Raw genomic sequence first — 14,188 nt, 5'->3', positions numbered from 1 at the left:
CGCTTGGCGTGCATACATGAATGTGACCACACACATCAAAGTGGACGATATCTCCAACGTGAGTTCCTCTGGTGCGAGTGGACAGAAAAGAGTTACGTGTCATCTTCCCCAGGAGACATCCTCGACAGTTGGTGGAGAGATGAAGCTTGTCATTGAAAAGAGTGAGTCCGAAGACACTTCCCAACGTTGCCATCCTTAAGAGTTTTGTGGTTGAGGTGACCGAAACGTTGATGCCATAAAGAGAGAGATGCAACTTTAGCAGACAGGCTTTACTTAGCACATCAGGCTTTGGTTTAGTCCCGTTTACTTTTCCCCAGAGCTCATCACTTTGCAGTGCCAACTTCATTCCAAATTTCCACGATTCGTAGTTTTTCCCATCAAGGCACCATCCAATATGGTGTCGGCCATCTTTTTCCATCGTAGTACTTTAATTCACTGTAGGTTACACAAAAAAAAGAGGCACTAACGAAAAATTAGCTGTGCGTACAGCTGGGCCCATAACCTGTTGGATTAGTTACTTTTAGCCACTCTTCACTCTCCAAAACAACGTGTATTTTCTCTCAGTTGTAACGTAAAAGACTGAGTCTCACTCTCAGAGTTCGTTCCCTGTTGCTCCCCCATTCAGCGAAGCCGCACTTCCCAGTTTGTTTCTTTTTATACTTAACATGTATAAACACAAATAGAAAGACACATGGAATAAAACCAAGTCTTTAAATGGAATAGCCAGTATTGTGTTTACATATAGCACGGGGAAAATTAAACTGCCCTGAGATTGCTCTGTATTCAACCCTAATTGGCCATATGATGTATTCAATCGAGTTGAGCCGAAATACTCTGGCAGTGCTAAAAAAATTAAGTGTACGGTTCATATGAGATAATTTAATCTTAATTACGCTAAGAGTATTCTTAATTTCTTTGATACAGACCCATATACATTCCAATCCTATCTCCAAAGCCTTGAAAAGACTGGGGATTGGCTAAAGTCCACAAAGTCAATAGAAGCTTGGTTTGAGCTGGCACCACAGTAACAGCTTCAGTACTATGTAAATGTATAGTATTCTGTTTCATCCCCGCACTTTTTTTTTATTTTTATTGGCCTTTTTGTATTGAGGTTACTTATATGTTGAATAACTTCCCTATTTTTTTTTTCTAAACAAAAAAAATCTAGACCCCCGCCGACTAAGAAAGTGTTAAAATGGTTGATTTTTCACGGTTTTTTTACACGCTTGGATTGCGCATTATTTTTAAAAATCGGGCCTTAACATATTATTATTTAACTAGTTAAACTACATACATGTACTAATTTTGAACCATATCGAAGGAAATTTAGACCCCCCGCCATAGGTTTTAATACAAAAATTTGAAGTATTGATGAGATAAATTTATTTTTCGCTGAGTTGCCTTCGAAAAATTGAATATTTACTATTCAAAAGACTCAAAGTGATAATCAATAACATAAAACACACAATATATTCATAATCGATCAAGATCAGACTTTTTCAAGGAAGACCTTGAGACTCTATGATTTTCAACAACTTGAAATAAAAAAGCCTGTTGTTCCTCTGTTTGGCAAATATCTTTGAAATCGGAAATCAATTTTACTCCGCGTTCTGCGCAATCATTTACTACTTCTAACTGTCGAACGAAAGCCCTTTTTTCCCGGTAATCAGTCATCCGCTCCCATTACTTTAGCGGTAGCTGCAACCAATCTGTTAGACTAGCATGAAGTCTCATAACGTTAAAAAGCAACATGAATTTGGGCCTATGAGTGAGTGTAAAAGACGCATTTCATCAACGGATTTAATTTGAAATTTTAGTTTTCCCACAGTGAATTCCTTTGGTCTGGGTGTTTCCCACAGCTTTCGAGCTAGCATCGACCTAGTAAATTCTGATAAATTTTCGTTTAAAATTGGAAACACAACAAAGGCTTCTGTGAAATACCATTGATGGCGGAGACAAGATTCGATCGCTGCTTTTGCTATTACTTCGTCTTCGTATTTATACCATATCATGGACCCTAGAAACAACAAATCGTCCGTTGGGGCAACTAAGGCCAATCTAGATCAAAGGAAAGATTTAGCATAAAAAAGTGAGATGAAATTTGCCATTCGGGTTATTTGATCGAGTTCCTCGTCATAAAGTGATTGACGAGTTGACAACAAGCACATTTTAAGAAAATATATGGCCTTACTCATAAACCGAGCATGATGGAGCGCTCCCGGTTTCCTTAACTTACACGTCACGTCACCACCGAGAACAAAATCGTTAACTCTAACAGTTCTTTATAATCGGCCCTAAGAAACACACTAGTCGAATAACAATCTTGTGCCCATTTAAGAACTTCTGTTGCAGTTGATGCTACCATTGATATAATTGGCTTGCCGTTATCATCCGTGGTCGCAGGCTATTGGAATGGGGTTGCGTCGTTAAGATCGTGTTCGATATTCCCCCAATCATTCTGAAACCGCTTAAAAAGCAACTCCTCTGGGCCAACGGTGTTACCCGAAACGGACTACCAAATATTTTTTTATGTGAACCTCCTACATGTGATGGCGGCAGGCCAGCCGAAGGAGAGTTCGGTTCAGATCATTCTAAATTAAACTGGCACAACCATTTCGAAAGCCAGTATTACTAGCGGTAGTATCGAATACTAAAGCGACGACGTCTTGTTTTAGTTGCCAATCATGTAGCATTTCAATTACTGCATTCTTTTGGGAAATACCAGTTGAATCTGCAACGGATGGAATGCCAAGTATTTTCGGTCTATGAGAAGAAAATTAAGTATTAACACCGGATTATATTTAAAAATATTTTTTAAATGTTATACCCGCTTGATGCACCGCTAACTAATATAGCAACGCGCTCTTCTTTTTTCCCGCTAACAAGCTTAATAAGTTGAGAGTCCCCAATGGACCGTCGTATATTTCGGTTAATTCTTCAAGTAGTTTTCCTTGACTTCTTTGGCCTTCAATTTTCGTTCCGCAGCCCGTTGACGCCAGACGGATGACACGGACAAGGAAAATGAATTGACGCTTTAACCGCCATAATTAGTAATTGTTGATTGGACTAGTAACTGCTTCCGAACAGAAATGTTTGATCTGTCGAACACCTGCGACATGACTTTCGATAACTGCTTTGCTGGAAGTGAAAGAGACACGCTTTCACTGGACTTTTTTCTCTTAGATGGAATCCCTTTAAAATCTTCTTCTTCATCACAGTCAGTTGAGTCCAATTTGCCATCTATCAAGTCAATCGCATCCCGAATTTGCTAGTCGGTCATGCATTGCCATTGATTTGGTAATTCAATTCGGTCACGTTTCTTACTATGAATTTCGAAGGTTTTGGCATTTCTGTCAACAGTATTAATTTTTTGGGTTCTGGTAGTTTTTTGGTTTTCGTTAAAAGCCCAATCAGTTTTCCAACTTTGCCTTCTAGAAGAACGTAATGTTTGATAACAGTCAATAGTAGAAATATCACAAAGTTTGTTCAGTTTCTCTTGAAAGCACTTAATTTTAGTCTGCAGTATGTTCTCTTTTTTGGAGCGTGTTGGTTTGGAACTAACAAGATTTTTCGCATCTTCCTTCTTGAGCTTTCGGTATTCGTCCAACAATGAAGTTAGTTGTAACGTCACATGTTTTTTCTGTTTAATGGGAATGCCAGATTTTGCCCACACAATTTCCAATTCGCCAAAAAGTGCACTAATTAGATCGTTGTTGGGTTTCAGAGCGTTTTCAGTCCTCATGTGCAAATAACGGCCCCTGCCAGTTCTGTTAGTTGGAAGCTTATTCTTCTCAGCGAGACTTTCATTTTCTATACTTCCAATAATAATATCGGTAATAGAATTACTATATGAAACTCGGCGATTCATTGGAAAATATTACACTTAACTGCGAGGCACATAAAAAAAGGTTCACATCGGACTTCTTGATAACTGGTTATGAGTCTAATGACTCATTAAATTGTTGCCTAATATGTTATATGTGATGAAATAAGACTAATGGGATTTTTTCACACCCTGACAGGTAACGCAATTGCGTCACCATCTCATATCGAAAAACGTTATGTACAAATCTATGGTGGGGGGTCTAAATTTCATTCGATTTAGTAAAAAATTAGTACATGTATGTAGTTTATTTAGTTAAATAATAATATGTTAAGGCCCGATTTTTTAAAATAATACGCAATCCAAGCGTGTCAAAAAACCGTGAAAAATCAACCATTTTCACACTTTCTGAGTCGGCGGGGGGTTTAGATTTTATTTTTTTTTTCAGAAAAAAAAAATAGGGAAATTATTCAACATATAAGTAACCTCGATACAAAAAGGCCCATAAAAAAATTAAAAAAGTACGGGAATGAAACAAACTAATGTATAGCCATCCTGCGGGCTGAAAGCTTAATAAAATATAAACATAGTATGAAATTCAACTAACACGGGATGTGAAAGTGGATTTTATATGTTGACTTACCTCAAAACTATTCCTTGACATTCTGAAATGTTTTTAGAATTAAGGGTCAGAGTATGCAGTCACAGTTCTATCAATGTACAGTATGCTCTAAAAAAATCTAGCCACCCTTTTCAAATAAAAATGCCCCTATTTTCGAATAGCACAATTGCATGGAGTTTTAGGCCAAATTGAAGCACATGGTAAAATGTGGCCTAAAATTCCATGCAATTGTGCTATTCGACAAAAGGGGCATTTCGAATTGAAAAGGGTGGTCGATTTTTTTTTTTACATACTGGACCTTTCAATTCCCGAAAACTCTCTTGCATCTTTCCAATTTGTAATAAAATTTTGCTGTTTTGCCATAAACGGTCTACTTAACTCTTGAAAAACTATATCCTCGTCTTCGCCATCCTGTTGAATCACTTGATTTGCGACAGATAATATTATTACGGTCCAATTTTGTTCAGGATACGCCGTGTAACTTTAACACTTCATTTTCTCATCAAACAATTATTTCAATTATGTCACTTTTGATTGTAATTTTGATACAACGTTTGTTTACTTCTTCATGTAGCCACCTCTCTTAAGGTATAGTAACCAAGAGAGAAAGGGCTTCAGGAATTTACTGAGACATGCTGATCCAAACTATCTAGTGGAAATTTTTACTGAGATTAGCTGATTTAAGCTGAGCGTTCAGTTACTTCATACGGCCCTGGATGGAAATGGGGAATGGGCAGGTCACATGTCCTACCCCTTAGCCAACCAGTAAAACTGGCATCCCCAAGGCTGAAGAAGCCATATTGTCGCACGAGTTGTATTTGGACAGGAATAAACGAATACAACAAGTGATGACTTAAATTCTAGACAATTATTCACTTTTAACTAATAACAATAAGGGATGACCATACCAAACTCGAAGAGCGTCTGAAGACTCCAGGGAACTACTCCTACGGAGCCTAGCTCCGGGAGCTCACCCGATGGAGACTCATCTAACGCAGAATCAGGGCAGCGTTTTATACCGTCGCGCGAATTACTCCCCTTCCGGACTGCATATCTGCGTATCTTTCTTGGAGCGGACTTCTCCCGATAATTTCTTCACCACGATCGCAGCTTTGTCCAAGGAGCGGATGACTCATCTCTGCGAAGAGATAACCAATATCCCTTTTCACCCGCGACAGGTCCCCCTTCTTCAAGACAGGCGACCCGACTGTACTAATCTTCTGCGATCAACGAAGGTTGATGAGACTAAAAATCAGCTTGCGTTCTCTTGGCAAATAAGGGACTTTTACTCCTTCGTTTTTCTTCTTTCCGGTTGCGCTTACTTGTTTAAATGTTTCTTGTTTTTCCCGGATAGTCTTAAGGATTTTCCTTTTTTTTTTTTTTTTTTTTTTCTTTAAACCGCCTGCCTTCAGCCACGGAAGAGGCGCTGCAATCGCATATCTTCCGGCCGTTTGAGATTTACCATCCACTCGTTCGGGAGCCTTGTACACTTGAACCAGCTCCTGGCGGCGTCATCAAAATACTTTTAAAATTTTTTTTTTTTTTTTTTTTTTTTTTTCAATATCACCCCATCTGTTGTGGGTAGAATGTTATTCAAAGCGCTCCATCCATTGGTGCGCATCTTCTTCTGAATTTTTTCAGAAGATTGGCGGGCTTATAAATTTTCTGACAGCTTCCATAGCTTGTCTTTGCGGCTGCTCAATATGCCTTGATGGCACTACAAATTGTTGTCCCCCGACCGGAACAACTGGACTCGTCGCCGCTCTCAAATCGACCTCGGTTTCTGGATCCGAGTATAAGCCTCTTGAAGTCTCGACTGATTCACCCTGACTGTCAGCTTCTTTAGTCAAATGGTCCTTTGGAATAGGACCTTCAAAATTTAGGGCTTCACCAACAAAGGAAGTTCCACTCTCCAACGATGAGGCTGGGATAGGTGAAGTTTCTACCGGAACGCTTGACAGTTCTCGAAGCGGATGTAATCGTCGGCTGGGGTCTCTTAGGCAACTAGGTAGCCGTTGGTTTGTCCTCTTCGGCATCGGCAAACAATGACTGCAGCACGACTTCGTCACTTACTGGTAACGAGCTGCGTTCTTAACAATTGCCACTTAAGGCACGATTTCGTTACTCACGGGTAACGGACTGTATCTCCACCAATTGTCGCACGAGTTGTATTTGGACAGGAATAAACGAATACAACAAGTGATGACTTAAATTCTAGACAATTATTCACTTTTAACTAATAACAATAAGGGATGACCATACCAAACTCGAAGAGCGTCTGAAGACTCCAGGGAACTACTCCTACGGAGCCTAGCTCCGGGAGCTCACCCGATGGAGACTCATCTAACGCAGAATCAGGGCAGCGTTTTATACCGTCGCGCGAATTACTCCCCTTCCGGACTGCATATCTGCGTATCTTTCTTGGAGCGGACTTCTCCCGATAATTTCTTCACCACGATCGCAGCTTTGTCCAAGGAGCGGATGACTCATCTCTGCGAAGAGATAACCAATATCCCTTTTCACCCGCGACAATATTCTCCATGCATTGAACATTCATCGAAGGCAAAGATAGACTTGGAAGCTTTCTTTGCAACTGATTGTCCTATTGTTTCTTCGTTTTCCTTAAAATTGGAATACGATACCTGAAAGGTTAAAATAAAATATTAATATTAGGACTTATCCATTACTAATTGATGAACTAAAGGCCCATTTTTGCGCAAAAAGTTCGGCTTAAGTGAATTTCAGTATTTTAAAAAAGTCCATTTTTGCGTGAATTTTTATTTTAAATTCACTTCAGCTGAATTTTCAAATTCATCTCTCCCACCTCCCTTAAAAACAACTTCTTGTGTTTAATTCGTAGATAACATGAAAACAATTTTACATTAGAAGTAAGAATAATTGGTTAATTTCTAGGTAATATAAATAATTTCTTATCATTCAACGAATTTTATGTACAGTACCTACCAAAAGTCTTTGGAAGCCTGAGAGAACCTTATGCAAAAACGCCGTTTTTGTGGTTCTCTCAGTGCCACAATTTTCCCCCAAATGGTACATTTTTTTTGTGTACGTTCTCATAAATAGTGAGAACGTCCCTAATTTTTTCCAGAATTTTATTTTAATGGGAAGGGTGGGTGAAAATTCGATGAAAAAGTCTTTAGAAAGCCGAGAGGACCTTATGCAAATGAGGTCACTTTGGCTTGTTTTTTTTTTACAAACAGCTAGGGCTACGAAGACGCAAAAGGGCTTAAAAAAAAGAGCTACGTTAGTTCTACCTGCAGCCTAATTTTCTTTTTATCCAACGATTTTACAGGTGGTTAAAAAACGAAATTATGGAAATCTCTTTTTTGCGGCATCAACCGGAGTTGCCGAATTCTTAGAAACCCTTTGTTTTTTTTCCTACAATTTTACCAGAGTAATAGAATACTAAATATATTATACATAGTATTCTATTACTCTAGTATATATATATATAGTATTATATTATATATATAGTATTCTTTTACTCTGGTAAAACTAGCTATGTTTACATTATTGTTTACATTATGTGTCAGGAAAAATGAGCTGCGTTGTAAAAGGGTGTCATCATACCCAGGGCCTAAGACAATGAAAATTGTAAACAATACCGTTAAACATTAAAATTTAGCTGTTTTCTAGAATTAAATACCCTTAATTTAATATTAAAATGTAGCTAGTTCATTTACCTTTAACACAAAATTATTGCTAGTATCCTTTGGTAAATTGGGAAGGTTTCACAAATTTTTTTTGCGATCCCCTTTTTTCCCTATAAGGATTCCTCAGAGGAAAAACGGATTCGTAACAAACATGGCGAAATCCGCAAGAGTGCGTTCACAAATAGGGAGAGGGTGCGCGTCAATCACTTGCTCTATTGGACGTAAGCGACAAAACTAAAAAAAAATGTGTTACATTGGGAATTTTTTCTTTTTTAATATTTTTCAATGAAATAGCAGGTATTAAAAGCTCATGGCAAGGTCTACCAATTAATGCAAAATTATTGCTATAAAAATAGTTACTCGAGTAGTAAACTGATTCATAATTTTGTTTTGTGTATAGGTTGGTGCGGTTTGAAGAGGAATTGGGTAATCCCCATCTCCCTGAAATACATAAAATTTAAATAATTTTTTGCGGACAAACTATAAGTCCAAAACCAATTTTTTCGACGAACATATGCCACAGGCTACCGACAATATTTATGAAAATATTGTTATATTCACAACTTTGCACTGAATCCAAATATGAAGTAAAAAGCAGACTATTTTTTACGCATGTATCTTTAATCCACGCCGAACAATTTTTTAGGTTCACGCACACGACTAACGCCTATTTCGACAAAAAAAATCATGAAATGCTTTATATATTAGGATTTAATATTATATATATATATACATATATATTATATTATATTTATATTATATATTAAGTAGGGGATGCTGAAGAAGAGGTAATAAAACTGCCAAGACACATGAGATGCTCATGTCATCTTTTAAACCTCATTGCAACTAAGGGTGTCAATAATATCTCCAACGTGACTATAAAAAAGGTGAAGAAGCGTCTTGACAAGAAACTGCAGGCAATATGGAATAAGCAAGCGCGTAGTTCTTTGGCAGCAGATGTCATCAAACACAAATTGGGTGTGATTTTCGTTCTCTATAATGCTACAAGATGGAATTTGTTTTTCGACGCAATTGAATGCGTTACCAAACTTATTGCATCTAAAAACGAAGAGTTAGTGGAATTATTTTAATTGCCACTTTAAAATTTCAACTTTAACCAAAACAAAACAAAACAACCAAAACAAAACAAGAAGAGTTCATTATAGAGAAGGTAAGAATTATGGAACCATTCACGCAAGCATTAGATGTACTACAAAACAAGGAGAAAATGTCGATTGGTTGTCTTCTGCCAACAATCAAGTTGCTTCAAGAGACTTTTATTGAATTCTCTAAGGAGGAACAGTTTACATTGTCTACCGCTTGTTTATGGCGTCTAGAGTGGAATTGAAAAGCGATTCAGTGGCATGTTTAACAACGCCCATTTGCTACACGCTTCTGTTTCCGATCGAAACTTTAAAACCATTTGGGCAGTTAAGGAAGAAAAATTCCAACTCATCGTTTACCTGAAATCAGCTGTTCGTCGCATCAACAGTTCGAACCCTATTCTGATCTCTAGGTAAGTTTATTGATTATTTTCCTAAGATAACGATTCATCTAATTCCTATGATAATGATTCATCTAAGATTTTTATTATTCACTCTAAGAAATCAAATACCAACGTCACCAGTTAAAAAATCCCGTTTTCTTGATGGGTACAAGAAAAGAAGGACGTCCTTGGAAACCGATGAGGCCAATAGTTACTTCAACGACGGTATCGGGGACATTGAAATCCCTCGAACACTTCCCATCCATCAAGAAAATCTTTTTGCAATTTGTTTTCAAATTAAAAAATCTGTTTCTTTTTTCTCGTCGACATTTTTACCCACTAAATTCTTCATTTAGGGAATATAACAGTGCGTTGCCGTCGTCGGCCGCTTGTGAGCGGGTTTTCAGCACTGCGGGGCTAGTGTTTACTGCCAAAATAACCGATTTATCGGATCTTAACTTTGAAATGATAGTTTTTCTTAAGATAAAGGGTACATGTTGTCGCTTTTGGGCAACAAACCCATCGAAAAAATCCAAATAGGGATTTGTGGGATCAATTCATACAAAGCAGTGTAAACTAAAGGTGTTTGCTTCACTTTTGAAATTTTCGATCGAACCTTGATCGATTGAACGATCGATCGATCAACACACTTTTGTGATCGATTGAACGATCGATCGATCAATTTTTAGGACTGATCGAGATTGAGATCGACGATCACTTTTCTGTAATAAAACGGCATCTCTTATGGAGAGTGGTTCCATTTTCAATTGCATTTACTTGTTTTCTATTGCAAAATTTTTTCTTAGAAACCAAAAGGAAGGAGGGTATTTTTTTTTTTTTTTTTTTTTTTTTTTTTTTTTTTTTTTTGTAAAAGGGCGAACTCATACTTGAGTATTGCCCGGTTTATTGAGAGGTTGAGATCATTGTAAAATGTGAACAAACAGGACTAGGGAAACAGAGTGAAAACAGACAAGTAATGGGAAACTGGGCCTATCAGCGACTCTGGTAGTTGCAGGTAGAAGCACCATCTCGAGCTACCCTTATGTGTCTGTCCGGCTTGGTAGCACCTTCAAGCCCACCAGCCGATGGGCGCCGGCATAGCCACGGGAGAGCGAGAGAGCTTCATTGCAATTCCCAGAGCCTTGATCTGGGGAAGCTGAGGTTTAAATTTAAGAAACCAAGAAGAAAGGGGACGGAGAGCACTAATAATAAAAAGAAATGAAAAATAATGAAAAATAACAACAAATAAACCATTGAGGAGGAAATACCGAAGAGGAAAAATATTGTGACACACGAGGTCGCGTGTGCACAATGGGGGCGGCCAAACCAAGCCGTTTTCAAGGATTACAGATTTGAGGTGAGCTCGATAGTGGTCGTACTTAGGGCAAAGTAGGAGGTAATGTTGAACTGTTTCGAGAGGTGCTCAGCACTGGCAGGCAGCCGAGGGAGAGAAGCCGAAGCGATGTTGGTGCATATTTAGGAAGCAATGGCCAGTAAAAACCTGAGACGATAGAGCGTTGGTTCTAAGGTAGCGGAAAACAGAGGCTGAGTCGACATCGGGAAAGAACATGCGAGTGGTGACGCCCGTAGCTGAGGAGAGCCACTCGGAGTTCCAAAGATTGTGGAGATGGGACTTGATGAGGGGAGTGACGTAGCTTTTGGGGATCTGTTCAGCCATAACTTCTGACACTACCGGAGGGAGGGTAGTGTTAGCCCAGAACGATGCTAGTATGTATCCCTGCGACTGGGCGTTGAGGCCGTAGAACATGGAGCATTGAGTTGCTAAGGAAGCCAGAGAGGAAAGGTTTTGGATTTCAAGCTGAAAAAGGCGCACGCAAAGGGGATGTAAAGATAAAAAAAGACATAGAAGGAGCAAAAATTGAGAAATTTTTGTAACGGGTGCTAAGAGAGAGGATTATATCAAAGGCCACGCGTACTGAAAAAGAGCTGGCGAAGCGTTGAGAGGTGGGCTGCGATAAGCGGGCGTTGCTGAATCTGATGATGCCCGAGATGTCAGTGGCAACTACGGAGACGTTGGCTACTTGTTTAAGGCAGGTGGCAGATAGGTACAGGAACAGAGAGTCTGGTTCAGAAGGCAGGAGAGGTATTCCATCTGGAAGGGTACGAACAGGAGGGATGTGGAGGGACCATGGCGGAAGCGAAACTAGCACCGGGAGGCGAGGGGTGAAGATGTGTGGAAGCGAACAGAAATGAACAAAGCGTCGGGAGATGACAACTTTAGAACGAGGGGAGAAGTCGAGTCCTTGCAGTGAAAGAAAACGTGTAGTAGCAATTTGCATAAAGCGCAAGTCTAGTGGGACGAGGTTGGAGAGAATGAGGAGAGAGTCAGTGGGAGCGGATCTAAATGAAAGAGTAATCAAACGAGCGACGGAACGTTCGAATGATCGTAGCTTTTTCACCCCAGCTTTAGAGCTTAAAAACGAAAGCCAGACGGAACACGCGTAAGTTAAAATTGGCTCCACAGTAGAGAGATACAGAAATCGTATACGCTTTGGGTCGTGACCACAGGTTTGGCGTAGGCAGCAGTTAGCCGCCATTAGAGCTCTGCGTGAAGAGTTGAGTTTACCTATGATATGGTTATTCCATTTTAAATTGGAGCTAAGAGTGAGACCGAGAAAGTTGAATTCAGTCGAAGGGAATACAAGGACATCATTAATAGTGATGGAGAGGTCGAACTTTGGCCTGAGCCTCGGGGCAAACAGGACAAAGACAGACTTAAGGGCGTTAAGGGAAAGTTTAAGGCTTTCCAACCAGAGGGCAGTACGGTCACATGCTTCTTGCAGATGGCGGGTAGCTAACATTGGATCCTTGTGCCGCGAGGCGATGGTGATGTCATCGGCATAAGCGATGATTTTGACGGGAGAGGAGGAGTGGAGTCTAAGAAGATTATCGATTAGGACGTTCCAGAGGAAGGGAGACAGGACACCACCTTGAGGACAGCCGAGCCGTACGGGTTTGGTCAGAGAAAAGCCTTCAACAGTTAAGATCACCTGCCGGTCTGAAAGAAAACTATGGATGAGATGGAGTAGGGGTGAAGGACAGCCCTTTTCACTAAGGGCGGAGATAATGGCTGGGTGCCAGGCTGAGTCAAAGGCACTTTGTATATCTAGAAACGCAGTGGCACAGGATTCTTTGTCAGAAAAGGCCCTTTCAATGAAGCTGACTAGAGAATGCGTGGCGGTCTCCGTTGATTTGCCCTCTCTGAATCCGTGCTGATCGGGACTGAACCAATCATTAGAGTTGGCGAGCCACAAGAGCCGGCTAAGGATGATTTTATCCAAAATCTTTGAGAGGTTGGAGACAAGACTGATCGGCCTAAAGCTTTTTAAGGACGAATAGTCTAGCTTGTTAGGTTTGCCAATAATCTTGACTTTGGCTACTTTCCACGAGGTAGGAAAAACGCAGAGGGCCATGCAGGCGTTTAGTATAGCAAGCAGGTGTGGTATGATGGACGAAAGGCTTAACAAAAGAAGAGACGCAGAGATACCGTCGCATCCTGGGGCGGAGTTAGGGTTAAGAGACTGGTGGGCAGCCTCGAATTCCCAATCTGAAACAGACGGGCAGCCAGAGCGAGTGGTGTTAAGTGCGATTTCCGCTTTCTCCAGGACGTCACGGTGGAGTTGGCTGGTCGAGGACTCTTCCGGGAAAAAATGTTTAGCGCAGCCATCGATGATGATGTTAGGGTCGGAGGAAAGTGAGCCGCTGATCATCATGGAGCTTGGTAGCTGAATGGACTTGGCTTTTCCAGAGAATTTGGCCAGAGCTTTGAAAGTGTCACCAGTAGTAGCTTCAGATCTAAAAACTTCCCATGATTTAGCCTTAGCGGAACGAATAGCGCGCTGATAGGCCGCCTTAGATCGTCGGTAGATAATTTCGTTGGACTTAGATTTGTTTTTTGACCAACTACGAAAGTGTACGCGGGTAGAGATTCGAAGAGCACACAGATGCGAGGACCACCAGGGCATGTTTTTGGCGGACGAAGGACCAACGAAAGGGAACTTAGCGGCCACCGCACAAACAGAGATGCAGTTGGAGATGAACGAGATGCTGGTTTCAATCGCCGCCAAAGAGGTTAAACTGGTCGGAGGGTTGGAGTGGAGCATACTGACGAGAGAAGAGGAGAAAAGAAGCTGATCGATGCAGGGAGGAGATGGAATGGAATTAGCTCCCTTACGCGTTGACGGACTAGGAAAAAGAGGTGGGGCGGCTGAGTGAATCTCAAAGTAGATGTAAGGGTGATCTGACAGGGAAGGGATGGGCAAGAATAGCCACCGGTTGAATTTAACTTGGTGTCCGGCGAAGGTCACATCGATGAAGGAGGTACCCCCAGGTACGATGTCGAGCTTAGATTTAGCAATATTAGCGATAGACAAGTTTCGCATAAAAAAAGGGACTCTAACTCCATGCCCCTAGGGTCCGTGGATCTGCTGTTCCAGAGAATGTTCTTTGCATTTGCATCAGCACCAAACACACAGTTGGGGGTTACCAAGTGATCGAGGATAGATAGGGCTGTTGAGTGAAAGTCAGTTATGGAGGGCCGAAGGTATACGGAGACAAAACGTAGA

This window comes from Daphnia magna, unplaced genomic scaffold, assembly GCF_020631705.1.
Source record: "Daphnia magna isolate NIES unplaced genomic scaffold, ASM2063170v1.1 Dm_contigs066, whole genome shotgun sequence".
NCBI lineage: Eukaryota > Metazoa > Arthropoda > Branchiopoda > Diplostraca > Daphniidae > Daphnia > Daphnia magna.
Note: the sequence above shows the minus strand (reverse complement) of the source record.